Source organism: Anolis sagrei, chromosome 1 (genome assembly GCF_037176765.1).
Source record: "Anolis sagrei isolate rAnoSag1 chromosome 1, rAnoSag1.mat, whole genome shotgun sequence".
In the NCBI taxonomy this organism is placed as follows: Eukaryota; Metazoa; Chordata; class Lepidosauria; order Squamata; family Dactyloidae; genus Anolis; species Anolis sagrei.
Window position 1 is genome coordinate 286,954,896 of NC_090021.1, and position 15,687 is coordinate 286,970,582.

Below are 15,687 nucleotides of genomic sequence, written 5' to 3' on the forward strand. Positions count from 1 at the left end.
TCACTAAGTATATAATGCTGGTCCATATAATGCAGTTTGAACTGCTTTAAATGGGTCCTGCGCATGGGCAAACGTCAGCCCTCCATGTGCTTTGGACTTCAACTCTCACAATTCCTAATACCTTAGGTCCAGGCCTGTAGCGAGGGGGTGGTTTTAGGGGTTCAACCTCTCTCCCCCCCGAAATGTTTCAGATTTTTTTTTAAACCTGGTTTACTCATGAATTTTAACTGGTTAACCAAATCCCCATGCTTAGTCTATGAGATGCAAAAAATTAAGAGTCCCTCCAGAACTGCAAGCACTATCTTTAGAATGCGTATCAGTGCAGGAGATGAAGAAATTTGTCAATATTGCTTTGTTACGGCAAGACTAATAATAGCCAAAACTTGGAAAAGGGAAAAAGAGAACCAGCCTGGACACAGCATATTATTTGAGAACACAGAAATGCTGGACCACACCAACAAACCACCATGTCATACTACACAGAGAAGCCATTGAAATCCACAAGCATGTGGACAATTTCAACAGAAAGGAAGAGACCATGAAAATGAACAAAATCTGGCTACCAGTATTTAAAAAACTCTAAAATTACAACAGCAAAACAGCAGAGAGGAAACAACCAGGCACATCTTAACACCTCTCAACAAAAGATTTTCCCAGGCTCAGGCAGGCCTTCAAATGCTAATTAAGGTGGTCAGTTGAAACATTCACACCTAGCTCCAGCAGAGAAGAGCTCTTTGCCCCACCCCAGCCATTCCACAGATATATAAACCCATTGTCCTAATTCCAACAGACCTCACTACCTCTGCGGATGCTTGTCATAGATGCAGGCGAAACGTCAGGAGAAATGCCTCTAGAACATGGCCCTATAGCCTGAAAAAACCCACAAGAACCTGGAAAAAGAGTTATCTATTAAAGATTGGAGATATAAGTTAGCAGATTATATCCAAATGGCCAAGCTGACAAATAGCAGCTGCGGAGGAAATAATGAAGAATTTGCAAATAAATGGAGGCTGGCACTTGGGTATTTGGAAAAGAAGACAAAGGTAAACTTGAAAATTGCCATAAAGGGATTCAGTGAAAAAAGATATTTGGGTAGTTGTTGTTTAGTAATGCGATCCTGTTTTGAGGAGTTTCGGAGGTCAGGGGGTGGGGTTCACGGGTGGGGGATAGAGGGTTATGTAATATTAAGGTATAAATAATTGTACAACCAAATCTGATTGTATATATGTTTAATGAATATTGACTCTTTTGTAAATCTTTTGCATATGTTTTCTTTGTTCCTTTTTTCCTTTTGTTCATTTGTTTTGTTTTCTACATACACTATGAAACAATAAAAATATTTTTTTAAAGTTATTATGATTTTTCTTTTTACATGTATATTGTCATTTTATTGTTGCCATTAGTATGTTGTAAACTGCCTTGAGTCTCCCCCAGGGGAGAGAAACACGGTATATAAATATCGTAAATAAATAAATAAATAAATAAATAAGGGAATTAAAATCCTGACCTTTAGAATTGTAATCCAGTGCTCAACTCGCTGGGATGGGAAATGCATTTTTGGGAGTCCCCCCAAAAGGAACCAAAGATGCATTTCCAAAAATTAAAGAAAAAGAAAGATGATGATTGTGCAAAATTCGTGTTATTGCAAACTACATTGTATCCTGTTAGTTTAAAACATTTACATACCTTTGTTTCTAATCAAAATGAATGAATTTTGGCTGTAGAGCATTTTGGAAACCATTCCACAACTCTTTGGAGACCTGAAGTAAACAACAACAACAACCTGGAAACAACTTGTTGAATCAGTCTGCTTTAGTTTATTACATAGGAAAGCTGTGTAATTAAATACAGTCCAGGGCTTTATCAGTGGTATTTAACTATGGCATTTGTACAAATTGATGGGTGCACATGCTTGTAGCATTTTTACACACACCTTCCTCTGTGCTGTGTTGTTGTAGTGTGCCATCAAGTCATTATCTTATCACAGGACTTCCTTGGCAATATTTGTTCAGAGGAACGTTACCATTTTCCCTATAGGACTGAGTGGTTTTCCTCTTTAGCATCCACAGATAGTTCAGACATATGTTTGCTTAGCAACAGGTCCTAACAATACAGTTGATTCTGTGTGCATTCAAGTCATTTCCAACTAGTGATATTGTGGGATTTCCTTGGGCAAGATTTGTTGAGAGGGTGTTTACCATTTCCTTCCCCTTCAGGCTGAGTGTGAGTTGCTAAGCAAGTTTACATCCTGGGAGTCCTATTCCAATGCACTAACCACACTGATAGTTTCTATTGTCTGCCAACATATGGTGACCCCATGGATTTAATAGTTTTGTTAAGCCCCTTCCACACAGCTGAATAAAATCCCACATTTTCTGCTTTGAACTGGAATATATGGCAGCGTGGACTCGGATAACCCAGTTCAAAGTAGATATTGTGGATGATCTGCCTTGATATTCTGGGTTATATGGCTGTGTAGAAGAACCCAGACAGAATTGGATGCTTTTAGGGTATTTAAGACCTCCTTACAACAAGACTATCCTAAATATTCCGTTAGGTGTATCTACACTGTAGAATTAATGCAGCTCGACCACTTTGGCCCCTTCTACATATCTGTATACTCTGGGATTTGATCCCAGATTATCTGATTTAAACTGGATTATATGAGTCTCCACTGCCAGATAATCTGGGATCAGATCCTGGGATATAGGGCAGTGTAGAAGGGCCCTTTAACTGCTGTGTTTCCATGCTGTGGAGTCATAGGATTTAATTTGGTGAGGTACCAGAGAAGATGGGTTGCTGTGAGTTTTTTGGGCTGTATGGCAATGTTCCAGAAACATTCTCTCCTGACGTTTCACCAACATCTATGACAGGCATCCTTAGAGGTTGACAGGTATGTTGGAAACTACATACCTATATAAAGTGGGGTTTATATATCTCTGGCATGTCCAGGGTGGGAGACAGAACACTTGTCTGCTTGAGGCAAGTGTGAATGTTGCAACTGGCCACCTTGATTAGCATTGAATGGCCTTGCAGCTTCAAAGCCTGACTGATTGCTACCAGTACCAGAGAAGAGTTTGTGAAATGACAACATTCAGAACTCTATAGTATGAAGGGTGCATCTACAGTGTAGAATTAATGCAGTTTGACACTACTTTAACTGCAATGGCCCAAGGCTCTGGGATAATTTCAGCCACAACGTTGTCCAAAACTACAATTCCCGAAATGCACCGGGATCATTCCTTCTCGCCGCGGCCTGCTTCTCTGAGGCAGAAAACTACCCTTCCCAGCATGCAAAGGGCGGCGGCTGTTGTGGCCCTCTGATTGGCTGTATCCGTGGAGGCGCTTCCTGTATTCTGGCGCGGGGCTTCTTTGGGTGGCCGGGGAGCCAGTGGTGGTGGCGGTGCCGGTGGAGGGCCCGGGGGGTGGCCCTTGCCGCTGGGCGATGGCTGTCTGCTGGGTGGATGCGGCCTGTAAGTACTCTGCCGGTGGTCCTTCAAAAGGGTTAAGGATGGAGCTCACCTGTGGGGCTGCAGGTCCCCAATTCCTCAGTTGGGGGGGGGGGGGATGTTCCTTGAATAGGGCTCCTGCAAAGCAAATCCCTCCAGGGACGGAGTTAGAACTACCACCTTCAGTCTTTGTCAAAGGCAGCCAAGCACTTCCTGAGCGGTTGTTTGTTTTTGTGACAACTTTTAGTGAGGGGAGTGTCGAGGTAAACAAACAAACATAAAAAATGGCAGTATTCAAAAACTGTAAACAATCAAAAACTGGAGAGTGGGAATACATCGTAAGTATATTTTCTTTCCTCTCTCAACTCTTTCACAACTTCTGTACAGGACACAGGCAGGAGTGAGTTATACTTTGAAGTAACTGAAAAAGAAGTATTTTTATTTATTTATTTACTATATTTATATACCGTCCCTCTCAGCCCGCAGGCGACTCGGGGCAGTGTACAGTTAATACCAATACAATTTCAATACCACAAAAATAGTTTTCTTAGATCTACAGAGACACTTGCTGGAACACCTCAGCAAGCGAGAGTTCAAAAGTGGCAGGCTCAAACCCAGCACCTCAATCCGTGGGTGATACCAGATGAGAGACTCCCCCCTGGGCACACAGAAGACTGGGGGACTTGGAAGGCGCTGAACGGACTGCGCTCTGGCACCATGAGATGCAGAGCCAATCTTAAGAAATGGGTCTACAAAGTTGAATCCACGATATGCGAGTGTGGAGAAGAGCAAACCACTGACCACCTGCTGCAATGCAACCTGAGCCCTGCCACATGCACGATGTGGCAACACCAGAGGCACTCCAAGTGGCCAGATACTGGTCAAAGGATATTTAATCAGCTACCAAGTTTGCAAAATTTGTGGGTTTTTTTAATCTGTTTGTTTGTTTTGTTTTGTTAGAAATGTAATACAATGTTCTGGTTGCAGATGACACGATAAATATAAAACCACAAAAACAATCAGAGAAATTTTTTTTGTCGTGTCAGAAGCGACTTGACAAACTGCAAGTCGCTTCTGGTGTGAGAGAATTGGCCGTCTGCAACGACGTTGCCCAGGGGAAGCCCGGATGTTTTTGATGTTTTATCATACTTGTGGGAGGCTTCTCTCATGTCCCCGCATGAGGAGCTGGAGCTGATAGAGGGAGCTCATCTGCGCTCTCCCTGGATTCGAACCTGCGACCTGTCAGTCTTCAGGCCTGCCGGCACAGGGGTTTAACCCACTGCACCACTGGGGGCTCCCAATCAGAGGTTATAAAACCATAACAAAGTCAATTAAAAACACATATTCATTAGAGTCTCCTTGTTAAAACATTGTCCAATCACATTGTCAACCATTCCATTTTCCTATGTTCGTTACACCCCTTGTTAGATTGCCCACTAAAAGAGAGATCAAGAATTCTCCCAGATGAAGAAGGCAGTACAGTATAAACATATGATTCCTAAAAGCAAATGAAAACAGCAGCCCTCAGTATAACTTAGTTCTACTGTTTTGAGATTTATAATTGTAAACTACAAACATAGAACAATTATATTAGAAACAAAATAAACATTACTATAACAATAGGATGCTTGTGTGTAAAATTATGCAATTCCATTCAGATTTCATTTTTTTAAAGCATACTCATTAGTTTCCTAAATAGTTTCTTATAATGAATACGCTTTTGAATTGAGAGGGATTATAGATATTTTCTCAAAAAGTTGTATAATAAAACATTATATTGAAACTTTTCCTGGTTAAATATATTCTACTGAACTTTTATTCATCGTATGATGACGATGATGATGATAATGATAGAAACCCCTTTATTTCTAGACCACCGCCTCTCCCCGAAGGGACTCAGGGCGCTTTACACACAAAAAAGGCAAACATTCAATGCCTCAAATAAGTACCAACAGATCAAAAATAAATTCAGAGTACTGCACAATAACAACAGTACATTTATAATAAAAGAACTAAGCATTGAAATGAAAAACAAAATATAAACAATTCAGTAGGACATAGTGAACTACAACTACAATGTTTAATGAGTAAACATTAAGGCACATGCCGTGAACAACAATTAAAATGCATTATATTAAAGATGGCTAGCATAGAAGTTAATTTAAAATGTATCATAGCTGCCATATAATACAGTGGGTTAGCCCATTCCAGTGAATTAAAGTTTCCTATACTTCCCCCTCCATATGCCAAAGTGCATAAGTGTGTCTTCAAAAGTTTCTCAAAGGAGAGGTGGGGGCCATTTTTATTTCTTTAGGGAGGAAGTTCTAGAGACAGGGAGCGATCATGGAGAAACCCCCTCTTGTTCTCACCAACCAAGCTTGTGATGGGGGTGGGACCAAGAGGAGGGCCTCCTCCGTTGACTGCAATGCACGGGATGGTCTGTATTGGGAGACACAATTAGACAAATAGCCTGGACCTGAACCATATAGGACTTTATAGCTAACGACCAGCATTTTGTATTTAGCTAAATAGATATAGATATATATCTATTTATCAGAAATAGATATATAGAGTCTTTAAACAGCATGCACAATACCGTATAATATCTGGTTGAGGAAACAATTAGTAGGTTAGTCTCATCCAAAGTAGTGTATACTGTGATGCTATATCAGCACAGTATGATGAGAGGACAGCTCCCATGACTGGCAACCAGTGGAGCTGCAGCAGCATGGGAGCTGTCCTCTCATGATACTGTGCTGATATAGTATACTTTGGATGAGACTAACCTACTAATTGTTTCCTCAACCAGATATTATACGGTATTGTGCATGCTGTTTAAAGACTCTATATATCTATTTCTGAACTGGAGGCACCCTTAACAAAACTCAGGATAGCTCCCCTCCCCAAGTTCCTTGGTATTCTCTACTCTAGAACCCATCTTACCCTGTTTTTTTTTTTTGAGCACACCCTTTCCTTTCTGTCCAAGAAGGTGGAAAATCACATATCTACATCATAGGTGGAAAACTTTAAGCAGCAATGCAGGTTTTTCATGTCACTAGTGTTTTGGTTTTCTGTTCTGAAGGAACATTTATTAGGTGAGAAGACATTTTCTAGTCTGTTGCCATTTTGGCTCCTGGAAAATTTTGAGAACCAGTGTTTGCTTTCCTAACCAGAATTCCAAATGTTTAACAGTTAGACAATAATACATCCCATCATACACCAAAGAGTTACATGGAAGTGTTAAGTGTTTCACATTCTGATGTCTAATGAATAGTAAAAGTGTCTTCTCAATTTCTGAAACTACAGCTTTTTCGTATATAGATTGGATGCAAACAGGGCCACAGCAGTGTTTCCTAGTGAAAACAACTTAACCCGGCTTAATTTTTCATTCCCTTTCCTTCTTGCTTTATTTTTGATCAAAATCAAGAGAGTGGGTAATTCCATTACTTCACAGAAGTACCCTTTGGAGATCTGGTTCCTTCAGCCCAGCAAGTGCCAGGTCAGGGCAGAAACATTATTATTATTAAACATTTTCTCAATAATAATATTAATAATAATAATATAAAAACTTTATTTATATTCCTCCCTATCTCCCCAAAGGGACTCAGAGCGGCTTCCAACAAAAAATGGCAAACATTCAATGCCATAATACATTAAATAAAGACAAAATAAAGAACCCTGACTAATCCCAAAAGCGAATTAATAACTATAACAAACTAACTGCTAAATAAAATTAAATAATAACATAGCCAGACAACTCTATCATAATATTGGACAAAAACAGAGCTTTTGCCAAAATCAATTTATTTGCTTGTGGTCTTGCAAGCTTCACATCTCGGACTTGTTCTGTTATTAAAGGAAATGACTTCTGTATTGCTTTTTATCTTCTTTCCTTTTCTCTTTAAGAGAAATGGGAAAGTTACATGCTCGTCTGGAGCCATTGGAATTCTGTCTTCCTATGCAATAGTATTAACTGAACTCAGTTCCAGATCAGGTTGAAAAGTACTTAACAGACCACTATAAAGCAATTCATGCAAAGCATCTGCCCTCCTAAGCAGTTTCTGCAGGCACTTCCTGTTAATGCCTAAGTATTCGAAAGTAATGGGAACTCAGCTACTTGAGAGAAGTTACAAATGAACCAGAGCTGACTTTTCCAGTTTGTGCTCCTCTTTCATGAGAGCATTGACATGCTACAGTAGAGTCTTGCTTATCCAACCTTCACTCATCTGACATTGTGTATTATCGGTCGCATCCACAGCTATTTCTCGAAGCAGCAGTGCGCAGCGAGCCTTTCTGCATGCCATGCGCCCATCGGGAGGGGTGAGACACAGCCAATGCAGACTTTTCCTGTAGGGCACAGTGTCCGGCCTGCACCAACCATGTCTCGCCCCTCCCGACGGGTGTGCGGAGAGGCCCACTGCACGTTGCTGCCTAGAAAAACAAACAACACATTGCTGCCTAGAAAAACATGTAGTCAGTGTTTTTGTACTCAATGTTTTCAATACAATGTGATGTTTTGGTGCTAAATTCGTAAATATAGTAATTACTACATAGCATTACCATGTATTGAACTGCTTTTTCTGTCCGTTTGTTATAAAACATGATGTTTTGGTGCTTAATTTGTAAAATCATAAAAGCCTTTTAATAGGCTTTTCCTTAATCCCTCCTTATTATCCAACATTTTAGCTTATCCAGTGTTCTGCCGGCCTGTTTATGTTGGATAAATGAGACTCTACTGTACATGTCACAGTATAGTAAAGTACAAAGCAGAATCCCCTTTTTGTGTCTCTTGAGTTAGTGAGTTTGCTCTTCAGACCTTTCAATGTTAATTCTATCAAGTTGGCTTCATCAGGACCCTATGAATGAGAGATCTCAGCAAAATCAGAGTTGTAACTTCCTTGACTGAAGTGTAATGCTGTCTCCCGCTTTTGCTACTGTCCTGCATTTTAACTATGCTTTATAATACAGTATGTCTGAATTGTGATAGTCTCATCTTTGTAGTTTTGGCTCTAGGAAGAGCTCAGGCTTGATTCATTCTATTGGTCATTTTAGCACTTCATAGTGTTCATAGAACATCCATCCAACATCATATGTGCTTCATGGTCCAGCCATACATAAAAACTATAGAAATATTATGTTCCTTTAATAGATTGTGGAGAACATTTTCTAGGGTGTGTAATCTTATTGGCCTCTGTACAATCCTTTGAGGGCTACAAGAGTGAGCCATGGTCAAGGCGAGCAAGCCATGCCCATTCACACCTATTCAGGATTCCTGAGGTGAGAGGTTTAAAGTCTTATCCCCCATTCAGGCTACATCTACACTGTAGAACTAATGCAGTTTGATATGACTTTAACTGCCATGGGTCAATGCTATGGAATTGTGGGAGTTGTAGTTTAGTGAGGTATGAGCAGTCTAAGTCAGAGAAGGATTCAGTAGCAGTGAGCCATGACAGTTAAAGCGGTATCAAAATGCATTACTTCTACAGATGCACCCTCAGAAATTTTGAGAGCTTAGACTGTCTGTGTGTCTGTCTCTTCCTTCCTTCCTTCCTTTCTTTCTTTCTTTCTTTCACTCACCTACCTTATGACCCTAATGCAAGTAAGTTGATATTAAAGCCTCTTAACCTCACCAATTTGATTCTGAACAAGACTACTGTTTGTCCACTGCAAAAGATCAGTGGACAAACAGTGGGAAAGTTAGATCAAAACTGTATGCTTCCTCTTAATTTTAATCACATACATGAGTGCTAACCTCATCCTGCTGCCTGAAAACAGCTATTTCTTCCAGTGCTAATAGCACATAGACTAGCTGATCTTCTCCACCCTAGGTTAACTTCCAAAATATTTCTGGACCAAGGCATAAGAAGAAAGTGTTTTTCTCTCTCTTAATGTTAGATAGGAAGTATCATGAGGACAGGTTAGAGTTATCAAGTTCCAAACTTACCTTTTATGAATGTCATATGTCATCACATAGTGGTCCCACTTTTTGTCCCTTTTTTTGACAAGGGCTATGGTGAGTAACAGCTTTGCTCACCTGCCCCCTTTCACTAGCTCACATGCTTGCTTGTCTTTCATGTAGGGCAGGCGAGTGAGTTAGTGAAAGAAAAACTGCTTGAAAGGGGACAGGTGGGGGAATGAAACAGTGCACTGGGGCCATGAATCGGGGTTGCAACTATTATGTGAGGAAAGCAAAAATACTGATGTTGGGACCAAAGAAATAGGGGTGAGACTATTACATTGTGGAGACCATTATGCAATGAAATACAGTAAATCTCTTCCAACAAGCACAGTCAGGAGAAGGAATTCCAAGAGGTAGGTGTTTGTACCCTAAACATCTTAGAAGACAACCTCAAATACTTACCTTGTGGAAACATTTACCAGTACCTCTTGGAGTGTGCTTTGGTAACTGCTTGCCCCATGGTTATGACAGAAACTTTGGTGTTAGGATGTCTTTTTATTCCATTCTAGGTAACAGGCATATTTCTACGTATTAAGTTTTTTTTTCTCTCTTGGACTCGTTTATCCTCTTGTCAGCACCAGTCTTTCAGCCCAGTTGGCTCTTTGTCTTCCAGATCCCTCTGTGAAGATGTGCACTTCTCTCAAGATTTTGTGATAGGGTTTCACAGCTGCCAAGCAAATGGGACAATATTTCTAGAGAACACAGAGGGCAAGAGTTTGTTCCCCATATGTTGAAGAAGGATATCCTGTCCTCTAATATTCTATGTCTCTAAAGTAGGAGATATAAGAAACAGAGACCCTGCCCCTTCATATTTATTCCCTTTTTTATTGCAATCTTTTTGGGCCAGTGAGCATACTTGGAATTTTGAAACAATTTTGGGGATTTACTTAAAATATTGCCATAAAATATTTTGTGCCTTGTCACAAAACACTGGTTTCCTAGAAAACAAACTTGTCAGACTGAAAGGAATTCCCTCAAATCTAAGTCAGAGGTGATACTCGAGTACTCTTGAATTTACATTTTTGTGTGGCAACATCCCTTTGAAAGAAGACACACTGATGAGGGTCTGACATGTAACCCGACTAAGAAACTTAGAGGAGGAAAATGTAATCAGACCTCCAAAAGCCAAACTATATCTTACTGCCCTGAAATACAAAAAAGTCAATTTAACAGAATAACACAGAATGATGCTCAGGGAAGTGCACACCAAGTAATATACACTCCTCCACAGACATCAATACACACCCTTAATCTAACTTTCCAGCATACTCCCCACCACCATCTTGCCATATTTTTGAATGGGTAGTTAGGCGCAGCCACTCTGAATCCTTAGTGAGGCCCAGGGACATTATTGGAAATTAAAAAAGTGTTCTGTGCAGACCATCATCATGGTTTCTAGGTTGCTACCTTTTCAGTTAAATAAAATAAAAATAAAAATAAAGGGGATATCTGGAGGTTCAGGGGAAATCCCATCTTTATTGACTCTTAGTGTGAATCAGGTCTTCTGATTTCCAGTAGGTACTTTGGTAGTGGCCATATGAGACACGTGACTGTTTTCGTCAAGACCTGGAGGTATATTTGTCTTTTGGGAGACATGAATATACATTTTATTTCACTGATAGCCTTCCTTTCACAAGAATATGTTAAAGATTAATATGCATCCTGTTTCTGCTCCTTATTTTGACTCTCTGATAGAGGGGAGAATTAAGCTGTATTCCGTGAAATCATGTGTGGGGGTGCGCGAAATACTTCTCCCTCCCTGCAGACCAAACCCTGATATTTCATAGCATAGAACCACAGAAGCTAAAGTGATGAATCTGCTTTAACTTCTATGGCTTCATTTCATGGAATCCTGGAATATTAATTGTGTGGTGTGAAAGAGACCTTGTTGATACAGGTTTCCTAGTCTGCTGCCTCTCTTAAGAGTAGCCTGGCTATTCAGTCTCTCTGCAAAATTAAACTTGTTCTTGTCTTCCCTGGTGATACCCAATCACAGCTGAGTTCAGACAGTATTTTTAGCCTTCACTCATAAGTGACTCTGTTTGATTGGACCCTTGATGGAAGCCTTAAACTCTTCTTGTGATCATCCCTACTTCCTCTGATATTCTAATTCTCCAAAGCAGGTGTAATTTTAGATCAGGATGGTAAAAGTCACTTTAATGAAGAATGCTAACTGAGGCTAAAAGCCAGGCCTAGTCCAGTGACCTTGTGATCCCTTTTAAGCAGTTTGCTTCCCTTCCTCTCCAGGAATTCCAGAAATGCTGAGCCAATTTTAAGCAATATCCTAAACATATGAGAAGCATTAATTAATTAACTACAAAGCGATACTGTCATAGACTGTTGGAAGTGTTGAACAGATCATAGATAGGAAGGAGAGCCACAGAATTCCATACAAAGATTAACACCTCTGCTTTTAAGAATGATTGCACGCTTACATGCATGACTTTTCATTGCAACAACCATCATAAGTTTAAAGGGATACTTCTAATTTTATCACTTGAGCACAGTAGTCATGAACATTTCCATCTTTTTCCAATTCTTCAGATTGTGGCAGTTGCACTGTAGCTTACATTTTTCTCTGTACTGACACTTTGAAGTTTTTCTCTTTGGAAGGGAGGTGTTTCCAGTGAATTTTTGCCTTAGTGAAGTCAGTATGTCTGTGTCTCTTGGGGGGTGCAGTTGGCAGCATTTCATTGGGTGTCTTGTTCATGCCTATTCAATTTCATCATAGTGGCATCAGACCTCAGAGTTCCTTCAGTATGTACATTTATGTATTACATTTAGGGAACGGCTCTTCCTATCCCTTAATCCTTCTGCAGTTCCTGTATGTAACTGCTGATAAGCATCTTTACATGCTGATGTTTGAGATGGAAACACATGGTAAATTTATGTCTTTCTGTAATGGTCGATTTTGTAGTTAGAGTTGTTGGCTAGTTATGTATTCTGTGTCAAGTGCATTTGAGACATATATTTCATGGCTTGCCACTTATTCCTACACACCTGATGGTTTTACATAAATCACTTTAAAGCAGTGGTTCTCAGTCTTTAGCTGCCAAGGTATTTCAGACTTCAACTGCCGGATGTTGTACTTCAACCAGAGTTCACCTTGCTCTCAACATCAACCAAGAATCCAAAAGCAGTTGTCAAACAGTTTATTGAAAAAAGTACATATAAAAAGGAAAAACCACCAAAAGAAATAAGAAAGGCAAAATCCATCAGGTAACAGGAAAAAGTAGCCAATAAGTAAAAAGCCCAAACAAACTGGTTAGTAGCAGAACACTTAAAAAAAATAATAATCCAAAAGGTACAGAAAAGCCCAGAATCATAACATAGGCATAAATCCAGGAAAACAAGAATCAAAACATGAGCATGAATACAAAACCAAGGCTAGAAGAACTTCTTAAAATATGAATAGAAACTCCCAAGATCTTAGACTAAAAACATGAACTGAAACAGGACTTGAGATCGTTACAATTTAGCAGCGTTGCCTGATCTGAATTCTCAAAGAGATACTTCTCTGATTTAAGGACCACAAAACATGACGTCATTTCTACGACCTTGTCTTCCTTTCCTGTTAGACTTTTTCTGGTCTTCCTTCTCACTGAGTCTTTGCGATTTTCTGATCTTGCTGGATTTTTTTTCTAAGATCAAGCCTGATGTGCCTGTCAAACACAGATGTTCCCTCCAGCTAGTTTTATTGCCATCTATGTCTTTATCTGGGCTTGCTATGGTACTAGTAGGCAAAAGGTCTCTACCAGACACTGCATCTCCTTGTCTGCTGGACTCCGAAACAGTTTAATTTTCAAACCTGTTCTTACAGACAGGATCTTGCTCTAAAATCCTCTCATTTCCCTGATTGAAAGAATCACCACTCTCCCAGGCTCTGAAATACAAAATCCCGTCATCTTCATCTGACTGAACCACAACACTGGAAGTCCTAGCCATTTTAAGCCAAATGCCCAAAAGCTCAGAACATCTATACTAGGCAATAAATTACCCTATATTTTACATTGTAGACATGATGGATTTGTTAGGGAAATGGATGTTTCTCCTCAACACATGTTCTATCATGTGGTGGTGTTGTGATACCATTTTTTTTTGCAAGAAAAGCAATAACAGATCATTTGCATATTGATGATTGATGCCTTTAAAGGCTAGATGATGAGAACAGATCCTAAGACAAGGATTCTTGATGTACCTTTTCTGAGTCAAGCACTTGAAGCTGCTTTTTCACCCTGCAGCTGTTTTGGACTTCAACTCCCAGAAGCCCCAGACAGCCTGGTCAACATATTTTCTTGGGCTGGACTATGTTGCACGTTTACTTAAAAAGTGTGCCAGACTTAACTATATTTATTTGGTTGCATAAGATTCTATAGCATAGAAACAAAAAGTGCTTTGAACACACCAATACTGCAACTTACTATTTAAAATGTTATGACATCAATAATACAAGATATGTCAAACATTTGCTTTAAATTATGTAACCTTTTAATTCTTTTTCTATCATCAAAAATAATAAGAAAACCTCCGAGTGCTGGCTTAAATCACTAAAATAATCAATTCAGCTAATTTCCCCCCTGATATTTCTTCACTTATTTTGTAACTCACCCGTCATGTGACCCTCTTAAGTGTTTTGCTTAGGTATAATTGCTGGAGCAATTTCACTGATGGTCACACAGAAAGCATTAGGGAAAAAGCAATTCATTCTACTCAGAGCCTTGCAAATAACAGGTCTTGAGGAGATTACCGAAAGATTGGAGCTCAGACCTCTTGACTGCCATCCCATCTGCTTGCTTTGTTTTACATTTTTATTCTTATCAAACTTTCCTTTGTATAGTTTTCATCTCAACAGTGAATAAATGCACTGTCCTTAAAAGCTGCTTACAACCATAGCTCATTTCCCACACTCCAGCTGTCTTCTTTCGCAAATAGACTTGTTTTTTAAATTCACAGTTGGTTTCTTAGTTTTAAGCGAGCAATAGTAAATGCTGAAAATAGTCTCACTAAAGTTTTTTTCCAGGTTGTGGATAAAAACTTCAGGGTATTTGCTATATCATCTACATTACTTTCCAATCTGATGGTAGACACAGTGGACCCTTTGGCTCTGCAGCTGTTGAATCCACTACTCCACTGACTGTAGACATCATTGTGTCCTATACATACCATAAAAATGACATGCGTGTGTCTGTGCATAGGTAATCTTCACTTAATAATTTGGGATATAATCACATTTTTGTCCTCTGTGGGGGAATTCTGGAATGAAACTCCCACAGATCCAGAGACTCCACTGGATGAACAGTTTCACATATTTAATTACCTTGTGTGCCTGCCTACAACAGTCAAAGTATACAGTTGCCTTCAGACTTCTTCCCTAAACTTGTGTTTCGGAACCCAGACGCCTTAAAGAGTATGTCCAAAAGTAGAGTTTATTAACACAAAGCAAAAGAGACTCAGAAACACTTAACTCAGTGTCTCTGGTCAAAACTCAAAAGTAGCAACTAGTTCCAGTTCAAAAGGTAAACTGAAGCAATAATCCGGATTATCCAGAGAAAAATTCCAGATTAAACGAAAGTGCTTCAAAAGTCACACAAAATAACACAGCAAGTAAGGGGTGAACAAACAAAGAGCCGCAAGGAAGAAGACGTAGTCAAACAAAGTCCGAGGTCGAAGTAAGCCAAGTCGAGGTTCCAAAATCCACGTAGGCAGCGTCGTAGTCTAAACCGGACCGAAGTCAAAGAAGGGGAAATCCGCACCCACAAGAATCCAAGCCAAGTCAAAACACACATGAACAGAAGCAGCAACCTGCAGATCCAGGACCCAATACCAACACGAAAACGGCAGCAACAAAACCCAAGGCACAAACTAACACTTTGCCTTCTGCAAAGATTCCCCATTTCAAAGCCTACTTTTATCTTACACCTCATCATCCGCTGGTGAGCTGACCTCTGCCCCGTCATCATCTCTTACAGCTGTCCTTGACTCCACACATGAACTCCGATGCCCATCCCTCCAACTCGTCCATCTTCTGTCAAGACTTAGATCTCCCCAAGATTCAGAAGTATCTCCTGACTGCCAATCCCCACCACCAAATGTGTCACTAGATGTTGGCTGAGCACATACATCTTGTACTTCTTGTACCTTAGTCCAATCCATTGTGTCATCCCCATCCTCCTCACTCCCAGGCCCATCACTCCTAGATAAACCCATGAATGACTCCACATCTATGGGAGCAGTAAGTATATCCCGGATCTTCTTCCTTTGCCACTCCTCATCCGATTC

The 15,687-nt window shown here is 40.0% G+C and overlaps 1 protein-coding gene across 1 annotated transcript in view; it reads left to right on the forward strand.

The window, feature by feature from the left end:
• Positions 1–3,349: 3,349 nt before the first annotated feature.
• The window catches only part of ZNF106 (zinc finger protein 106), a 55,414-nt gene continuing 43,076 nt past the window's right edge, over positions 3,350–15,687 (forward strand). Inside the window, exon 1 of the mRNA XM_060760923.2 lies at positions 3,350–3,473. The gene's annotated coding sequence lies outside the window, so the exon portion shown is untranslated. The remainder of the gene's footprint in view (positions 3,474–15,687) is intronic.